The sequence below is a fragment of the Elaeis guineensis genome, chromosome 7, assembly GCF_000442705.2.
Source record: "Elaeis guineensis isolate ETL-2024a chromosome 7, EG11, whole genome shotgun sequence".
In the NCBI taxonomy this organism is placed as follows: domain Eukaryota; kingdom Viridiplantae; phylum Streptophyta; class Magnoliopsida; order Arecales; family Arecaceae; genus Elaeis; species Elaeis guineensis.
In genome coordinates this window covers 92,625,914-92,635,045 of record NC_025999.2, presented here as the reverse complement: position 1 = coordinate 92,635,045, position 9,132 = coordinate 92,625,914, and the positions used below count along the sequence as shown (strand labels likewise).

The following is a 9,132-nucleotide window of genomic DNA, read 5'->3' as shown; positions in this document are numbered from 1 at the left end:
ACATTGGTTGACCCACCCGAAGGAGTAAAACTCATACGGTGTAAGTGGGTCTCAAGAGGAAGAGGGGCACAGACGGAAAGGTGGAAACCTATAAAGCCTGTCTGGTTGCCAAGGGATATCGTCAATGTTTATGGTATAGACTATGACGAGACATTTTCTCCTGTGACAATGCTCAAATCCATTCGGATTATGCTTGCGATAGCTGCCCATCTGGACTATGAAATCTGACAGATGGATGTGAAGACAGCTTTCCTAAACGGAGAGCTGGATGAAGAGGTGTATATGATACAACCTGAAGGATTCACATCCACAGATGAGTCTAGAGGTGTGCAGGCTACAGAGGTCCATTTATAGACTTAAGTAGGCATCCCAGAGTTGGAACATATATTTTGATAGGACGATCAAGATGTATGGCTTCTTGATGTGCAAATATTAAAATTTATAAATAAAATCGCAAGCGCACAGTGTGCAGAGTAGCACGACCAGCGAGTACGGGTCGATCCTACAGAGACTTGGTTTAAAAACGATTTTCAAATCTATGCTCAAGCGAGCTTTAACGACAATCGAAAATCGAAAGTTATTTGCTAAAGACAATAAGACTAAGGATCTAGAGTTTTGAATCCACTAGATCTAGATTAGGGAATTCTACCTAGAATTTTTCTTATTGATCCTAACGACTACTCCTCTTGTATTTTCCAAGCATAGATTATGAAGGGACTAAGGCCCAACGATAACCCATCAAGATTCTTTACAGGGAAGTAGTAACTAGGATCCCTTAGGGTTTTCTCCTCCTATGCACTGAATCAAGCATGAACTATGAAGGGACTCTGACCCAACTGTAGTTCATCAAAAATTCTTGGCAAAAGAGGAAGAAAAAGAAACCTAAGAAAAAGAAAGAACCCTATGTAAAATCCCTCCTCATGATCTAGCTTCATCGCAAACCCTAGAAGGGATGCTTAGCTAGACATGATCTAAATCTACTTGCAAAATTTAAATGCAGAAAAATAAACTACCCTAATTTCATAAATTAAACTATCCTAATTGCTTAAATTTAAACTGCATAATTTAAACTAACCTAATTGCATAAAATTAAATTGCATAAATTAAACTATCCTAATTGCAAGAAAAATAAATTGCATAATGTAAAGAGATAAAATTATATAAAAATAAGATTTTATATAAAAAAAATTTATTACAAAAATTTCAAAGCTCGAGGCTTGAGAAGAAAGCTAAAAATCCCATTATCTAGGGTTACAAGCTGATCGGAAGGCCCCCCCATCCTTAAAACAAGGGCCTTTGGGGCTTTTTATAGGCATTTGGGGTTATAAGGTTTTCAAAACTTTAGATGTGGGACTAAGAGATTTTAGAGGACTGTTAGGGGGTTTAGGAGCTCAAATCTCGCTCAAAAAGTACTTAAATCCATCAAGAAACCTTAGAAATTGTTTCAGCCATCCGATCTTCATCTAAAGGACCCAATTCATCTAATAAATCAAGCCGGAAGCGATTTTGGGCCGTCGGATCACGATCTGGTGAAGCGCCGCCGTTGGATCGCGCTGCAGAGATGGGATCAGGTCGGATGCGTCGCGAACCGTTCGATCAAGCGCTGGAAGATTTCGTCCATTGGATCGCGCTGCAGAAGGATCCTGTGTTGTCCTAGTGTTTATTGATTCTTGCAATTGCCTTGAGTACGGTTGGATCTTGACCGGTGCGATGGTGGCCGTCCGATGGCGCAAAAATTGGAGCGTTGGATCTTGATCAGAGAAGATCGGACCATCGAGTGATGTGAAGTTACCAGATTGCCCTTCGGACCTTCTTCTCTCTCCTCATGAGCCCTAGACCGTGCGCGTGGATCGGGCTCGTGATGCGTTGCGGTGAGCCGAGACTCACTGATTGGCTGGTTTATGGTGCGCCGATGGGTCCATGGTCCAGGCGCCTGTTGCTGTGGACCAGGCGGCTAACCAGATCATCAAATCAGTTGATTTTTGATCAATTTGACCTGATTTGACTCGGGTTTGACCCAATTGAGTCTTCTTTCTTCATTCTTCAATTCCTAGATCAATTTAACTCCATTTGCGTAAAATTTATGCCGTTGGAATCCTCTTTCCTTGTTCTTTCTAGTAATGACCTCTTCTTCTGTAAAATATAATAACAAGTATCAATTTCTTAATAAAGTTAGATAATTTAGATATTAATTGATACTTTTTATGTCAATTTGTGACATAAATCACACCCCCCAACTTAATCATTGCTAGTCCCTTAGCAATGTACCAAAATAAGATCATATTCCAAAAAGATCCTTCCTTTGCAAATTAATTTAAGATCGAAATTTAAGAAGTTTTCTAGTATTACTAAGTAATGAGCTTCGAATTAGAATTGGTAGTCAGTCTACTTAGGAGCTTTCTTAGAGTACACTTAAAGTTTTATAGCACTTGTGTGAGTGATAACTAACTTAGTATTTCAGTATTAACTTATACAGGCCAATGTATCATTTTTCATAACTTAGTTCGATTAATTTTCTATACACCCCAGATTAAACAAAGAACTAAGGTAGCTTTCACACTATTATTTTTTTTTTTTTTGCTGAGCATCCTGGCCTTCCCACCACCGTTTGACGGAATCTCAACACTTGACTTAGGTGAAGAGATCCGGTTACTAGGCTTAGGGCAATCCATATTTACTCTGTGTTTTGCATTTTATTTCAGGCAGGTAGCTCTTTCCTTAAATTCAAATTTCTTCAATTGGGGTGTAGAAAAAATTATCTAATTTAAATAATACTCAAATTCTTAATTGACCTTACAATTAACATCTACTTTACCTTGTTAGTGTGCATGTGTAATTGGAAGTGCTAATAGTCTTTAAATGACCTATGCCACCAAGAGTCTAACCAGCTAATCTTCTCCGTGACTCACTACATTTATTAGCAAATACTTTCTAACTTACTCTTATTTCTTTTCTAAATTAATTTATTTCAATTTTTTTTTTAATATATTAAATGTAAGAAATAACTCATAGTGGAAGGAAAAGGAAAATGATAACACCTGATTTTGTTCAAGCTCTAATTTGCGCCGTTGGAATCCTCTTTCCTTGTTCTTTCTATTGATGACCTCTTCTTCTGCAAAATATAATAACAAGTATCAATTTTCTAATAAAGTTAGATAATTTAGATATTAATTGATACTTTTTATGTCAATTTGTGACATAAATCACACCCCCCAACTTAACCGACATTGTCCCCAATGGAGTTTATCTAATTTATTTGTCTGAAAACAAAAAAAATATTAGAAATAAAATAAGCTGGGTTGCCTCCCAGAAGCGCTAAGTTTTATGTCTTCAGCCAGACCAAACCTCGAAGCAATTTAATCAGAATAAGTTGGTTCATAAAGAACCATGGCATCTTCAACAGTCTCGACCGGTAATTCCAAGAATGGTTTTAATCGTTGACCATTAACTTTAAAGATAACACCATTACTTGGTTTTCTATCTCAATAGCTCCGTGTGAAAAGACTTTCTTTACTAAAAATGGTCCTGTCCATCTAGACCTAAGCTTTCCTGGAAACAGATGTAATCTAGAGTTATATAAGAGCACCTTTTGTCCGATATTGAAAGTTTTTCTCATAATTGATTGATCATGAAATGTTTTGGTTCGTTCCTTGTATATCCTTGTATTTTTATAGGCTTCATTCTAAGTTCTTCTAATTCATTCAACTGAAGCTTCCTATGGTTTTCAGCGTCGTTCAAATTTGTATTTAGTTGTTTGATGGCCCACATGGCTTTGTGTTCTATCTCAATAGGCAAGTGACATGGTTTACCAAACACAATCCTATAAGGAGACATTCCTAGATTGGTCTTGAAAGCGGTTCGGTATGCCCAAAGTGCATCAATTAATTTCAAAGACCAATTCTTTCTATTGGCACTAACAGTTTTTTCCAGGATCTGTTTGATTTGTCGGTTTGACACTTCAACTTGCCCACTAGTTTGAGGATGATATGGTGTGGCCAATTTGTGGGTGACATTATACTTTTTCATCAATGTTGCAAAAGGTCGGTTACAAAAATGGGTTCTCCGATCACTAATGATTGCCCTAGGAATACCGAAACGGGAGAGAATATTTTCTTTAAGAAACTTAATGATCATTTTGCTATCGGGTGTTCTACATGCAATTGCTTCTACCCATTTTGAAACATAATCAACTGCTACTAGAATATATTCATTTCCAAAGAAATTTGAAAATGGTCCCATGAAATCGATCCCCCAAACATCAAAAACTTCAACTACCAAGATTGGGTTGAGTGGCATCATGTGTCGCTTGGTGATTCGACCCATTTTCTGACATTGAGCACAACTTTTACAATATTCATGAGCATCCTTAAACAAATTGAGCCAATAAAAACCACATTGGAGAACCTTAGCAGCAGTTTTCTTAGACGCGAAGTGACCCCCACATGCTTGATCATGACAAAAAGATAAAATATTCATGACTTCGTTATCTGGGATACACCTTCTAATAATTTGATCAGGACATTGTTTAAAAAGATAAGGATCATCCCAAATGAAATACTTCACTTGGGCAAAGAATTTATATTTATCGTGCTTAGTCCAATGAGAAGGTATCTTACCTATGGCTAAATAATTTACAATATCAGCAAACCAAGGTTCAGTAGACACAGACATGAGTTGCTCATCTGAGAAAGATTCATTGATGGGTGGTTCACTAGATGGTGCGACTGAAATTCGGGACAAATGATCTGCTACAACGTTCTCAGTGCCTTTCTTGTCCCTAATTTCTAGGTCAAATTCTTGAAGGAGCAAAATTCATCTGATTAAGCATGCCTTGGCATCCTTCTTTGCTAGGAGATGTCTAATGGCTGAGTGATCGGTGTAAACAATGGTGTGGGTCCCAACCAAATAAGATCTAAATTTCTCTAAAGCAAAGACAACGGCAAGGAACTCCTTCTCAGTTGTGGTGTAGCTAAGCTGCGCATCATTTAAGGTTTTACTTGCATAATATATCACTCTAGGCAGCTTATTTATCCGTTGACCTAAGATTGCATCCACAACATGATCGGACGTATCACACATTAATTCAAATGGTTCAGACTAGACAGGAGGATGAATGATTGGAGCTGATACAAGTGCTTTTTTTAGAAATTCAAAAGATTCTAAGCACTCATGAGTAAATTCAAATTTGGTATCCTTTGCCAAAAGATTAGTCAGTGGATGTGCTACTTTGCTAAAGTAGGCAATAAACCTTCTATAGAATCCAGCATGACCTAAAAATGAACGTATTTCTTTCACAGATTTAGGTGGTGGAAGACTTGCAATTAGATCTATTTTGGCCTTGTCTACTTCAATCCTCTTTTTAGAAATGACATGGCCAAGAACTATTCCCTGTTTGACCATAAACTGACATTTTTCCCAGTTGAGAACTAAGTGCTTCTCCTTACATCGTTCTAGAACTAATTGCAGGTGATTCAGACACTCGGAGAAGGTTAGGCCAAAAATAGAAAAATCATCCATAAAAATTTTTAGAAATCGTTCTATCATATCTGAAAATATGCTGATCATGCATCTCTGGAAGGTTGCCGGTGCATTACATAGTCCAAAGGGCATTCGTTTATAGGCAAAAGTATCAAATGGATAGGTGAATGTAGTCTTTTCTTGATCTTCAGTGGCTATGGGGATCTGGTTGTAACCGGAGTATCCATCAAGAAAACAGTAAAACTCTTGTCCGGCTAGTCTTTCCAATATTTGATCAATAAATGATAAAGGAAAGTGATCTTTCCTTGTCGTAGCATTCAACTTTCTATAGTCTATACAGACCCTCCATCCCGTTTGGGTCCTAGTTGGGATAAGTTCGTTTGCATCATTTTGGACCACTGTTATCCCAGATTTCTTGGGTACTACTTGAACTGGGCTTACCCAAGAGCTATCAGAAATAAGATAAATTATTCCACTATCTAGGAGTTTCAGAATCTCCTTTTTAACTACATCCTTCATAGCTGGATTAAGCCTTCTTTGGGCTTCTCTTATTGGTTTAGCCTCTTCCTCTAAGTATATTCTATGTTGAACTATAGAAGGGCTTATTCCTTTGATATCTGCTATGGTCCAACCTATTGCTTCTTGATTTGCTTTTAGAACTGACACTAACTCCTCCTCTTGCTTGGGATCTAGATCTGATGCAATAATTACAGGCAAAGTTTCTTTGGGTCCTAGATATGCATACTTGAGATGTTCTGGGAGGGGTTTTAGTTCTAAAATGGGTGCTTCCTCTATTGATGGTTTAGGTGATGATTTCACCATCTCAATGATTGGTTCAGTAGGAAGTGTCGATTCCTGATTAATTTGATTTTCTTTAAGTATTTCATTGACATCCTCAGACTCATGGATTAACCAAGGGTTAGACTCTAGGTCGACTTCATCATCACTAATGTCAATAGATTCATAAATACCATCTTGGACTACATTGACATCAGCATGAGAAGAGGATTCCTGTTCTAAGTTAAAAACATTAAGCTCAATGGTCATATTCCCAAAGGATAACTTCATTAGACCATTTCGACAATTGATTTCAGCATTGGCCGTAGCTAAGAATGGTCTTCCTAAAATGACAGGTATATGTCCTTTAGGATTTGTAACTGGCTCAGTCTCTAAAACAATAAAATCTACAGGAAAAATAAAATTTTCAACCTTTATCAGAACATCCTCGACCATTCTCTTAGGGATCCTGAGAGATCTATCGGCTAACTGTAATGTGATCCCAGTAGGTTGAAGTTTTTCTAATCCTAGTTGCTCATACACCGAATATGGAAGGATATTCACACTAGCTCCTAGATCTAGCAAGGCCTTTTTTATATTGGTTTCTCCAATAACACAAGAAATTGTTGGAGCTCCAGGGTCCTTATATTTAATTGGCACATGGCTAGATAGGTATGAACTGACACTTGCAGCCAAAAATGCTTTCTTTGGTACATTAGTGGTCCTTTTCCTAGTGCAAAGATCTTTTAAAAATTTGACATAAGTTGGAACCTGATGGATTATATCTAAAAGAGGAATATTAACTTGGACTTGTTTAAATACCTCTAAAATTTTGTCTAAATGTTCAGATTTATTGGATTTCAGTCTGTTTGAAAAAAGAGCTCTAGGACTTTTAAGTACTGGACTAGGTGAATTTTCAGTTTCTGGTGCTTGAGGTTGAAAGGTAGTAGTTTTAGAAGGTGACTCGGCAGATGAGTCCTCTATATCATCAAGTGTAACTACCTTATTGTCTATTTGTTTTCCCGATCTTAAGGTATGAATGACATTTACACCATTAACTTGGTTTCCTTGTTGGGGTCGTGGACCATTTTGGTTCCTAGGATTTAGCTCAGGTTGGCTAGGTAACCTACCATGTTCTCGTTCACTAATGGTCGAAGCCAGCTGACTTACTTGCATTTCCAGACGGACTATAGCTTGGGTGTTATTATTTATGAATTGACCCGTGGTTTGCATAAAGCTGGTATGTGTCTTCATCATAGCTTCTAGGCTTTTCTCTAAAGAGGTAATTTTCTTGTCATTATCATGGAAGCCTGGTGGGTTGTTCATCACTGGGTTGGACCTTAGATTTTGCTGATTGAAATTTGGATTGCCTACATTAGGATTCTGGGACCATGAGAAATTCGGATGATTCCTCCAACCTGGGTTATATGTGGGTGCATAAGGATTGTTCAATGGTCCTTGATAGGTGGCATTCACCTGTACACACTCATTCGAGTAGGAACATTCTTCTAAGACATGGTTTGGTGCATTGCACCCTTTACACATGGGTGCATATATTTGATTTACATTGGCTGGTCTCTGTAATTCTAAGGCTTCCAATCTACGTGTTAAGGTTGCAATCTTGGCCTCTGATGCTAGGGTTGGTTGAATTTGATGCATTCCTCCTCTTGAAGGTGTAGCTTTATCAGGTTCCCTAGTTGTTTCCCACTATAAATTTTTCTCGGCTAGGTCTTCTAAGAATTGCCAAGCTTCAGTAGTTTCTTTGTCCATAAATTGGCCTTGGCACATGGACTCTAGCATGGTTCTTGAGTTTGAATCTAACCCCTCATAGATGATCTGGCATAGTCTCCAAGTTTCTATTCCATGGTGTGGGCATTGGGTCAAAAGATTCTTGAAACGATCAAAGTACTTCCAAAATGATTCACCAGCTAGTTGGTAAATTTGATTTATTTCATTCCTAATCCTAGTTGTTTTATGATGGGGGAAATATTTTTTTAAAAATATTCTCACAAAGCCCTCCCAGGTAGTGACAGAATGGTTTGGCAGACTATAAAGCCACTTCTTAGCATTATCCTTAAGGGCAAAGTTGATTAATCTAAGTTTGACCTCATCCTCTATTAATTGCAGTTTCATGGTTGCACATACCTCCTCAAATTCTCTAATAAATATATAAGCATCCTCTAATCCTGTGAATTTTGGAAGCATATTTATGATTTGAGGTTTGATTTCAAAATTGTTAGCTGTGGGTTGTGGCAACATGATACAAGATGGTTGGATGGAGCCAACTGGATAACACAAATCCTTAAGGGTCATGGGTTGGATTGGTTCAGCCATTGGAACAACAGGAATTGACTCAATTCTAACTAGACGACCCGACACTCTTCTCCACACACGAGGTGTACGGTTCTCGATGTTTATACAATTTTTTTTTATAAAAATTTTTATGTATAAGAAAAAGAAAGAAAAGAGAAAAAGTTCTAAAGAAAAGATCCTAAGGAGTCCTAAATCTAAAGAAAAGTAACCAAATTAATTTAATTTTTTTAATTTTTTTTTTATTTTTCAAACAAGTGAAACAATAAATTAAACTCAATCTATCCTAGGATTAACCTAAATCTAGACAGCTCCTAACTGTTCCAAGATGACCCTTCAAGCCTTCCAAGTGGAGATTGATCAACTAGTTAGCCAGGTAAGTATAAGAGGTGGGAGGTTCACTCATCATTGCCTTTCTAGATACCAAATGAGTTGGTCAGGCCAGCAACTGAATCAATTTAACAAACCACCCTCAGGGACTTGCCTAGACACCAACTAATCAAACAACTCAAACTTGGTAGAACTCTTAGGGTTCCTTGTCCTATTGAGCTCGAATTCCTTAAGGTT

General features: G+C 37.5%; 1 non-coding gene across 1 annotated transcript; it reads left to right on the top strand.

Annotated features, from left to right (window-relative positions):
* The first annotated feature begins 8,113 nt into the window (after positions 1–8,113).
* Positions 8,114–8,220, top strand: LOC140859571 (small nucleolar RNA R71). The gene has a single exon (XR_012143108.1). It is a non-coding gene; the product is annotated as a small nucleolar RNA R71 (small nucleolar RNA).
* Positions 8,221–9,132: the final 912 nt, after the last annotated feature.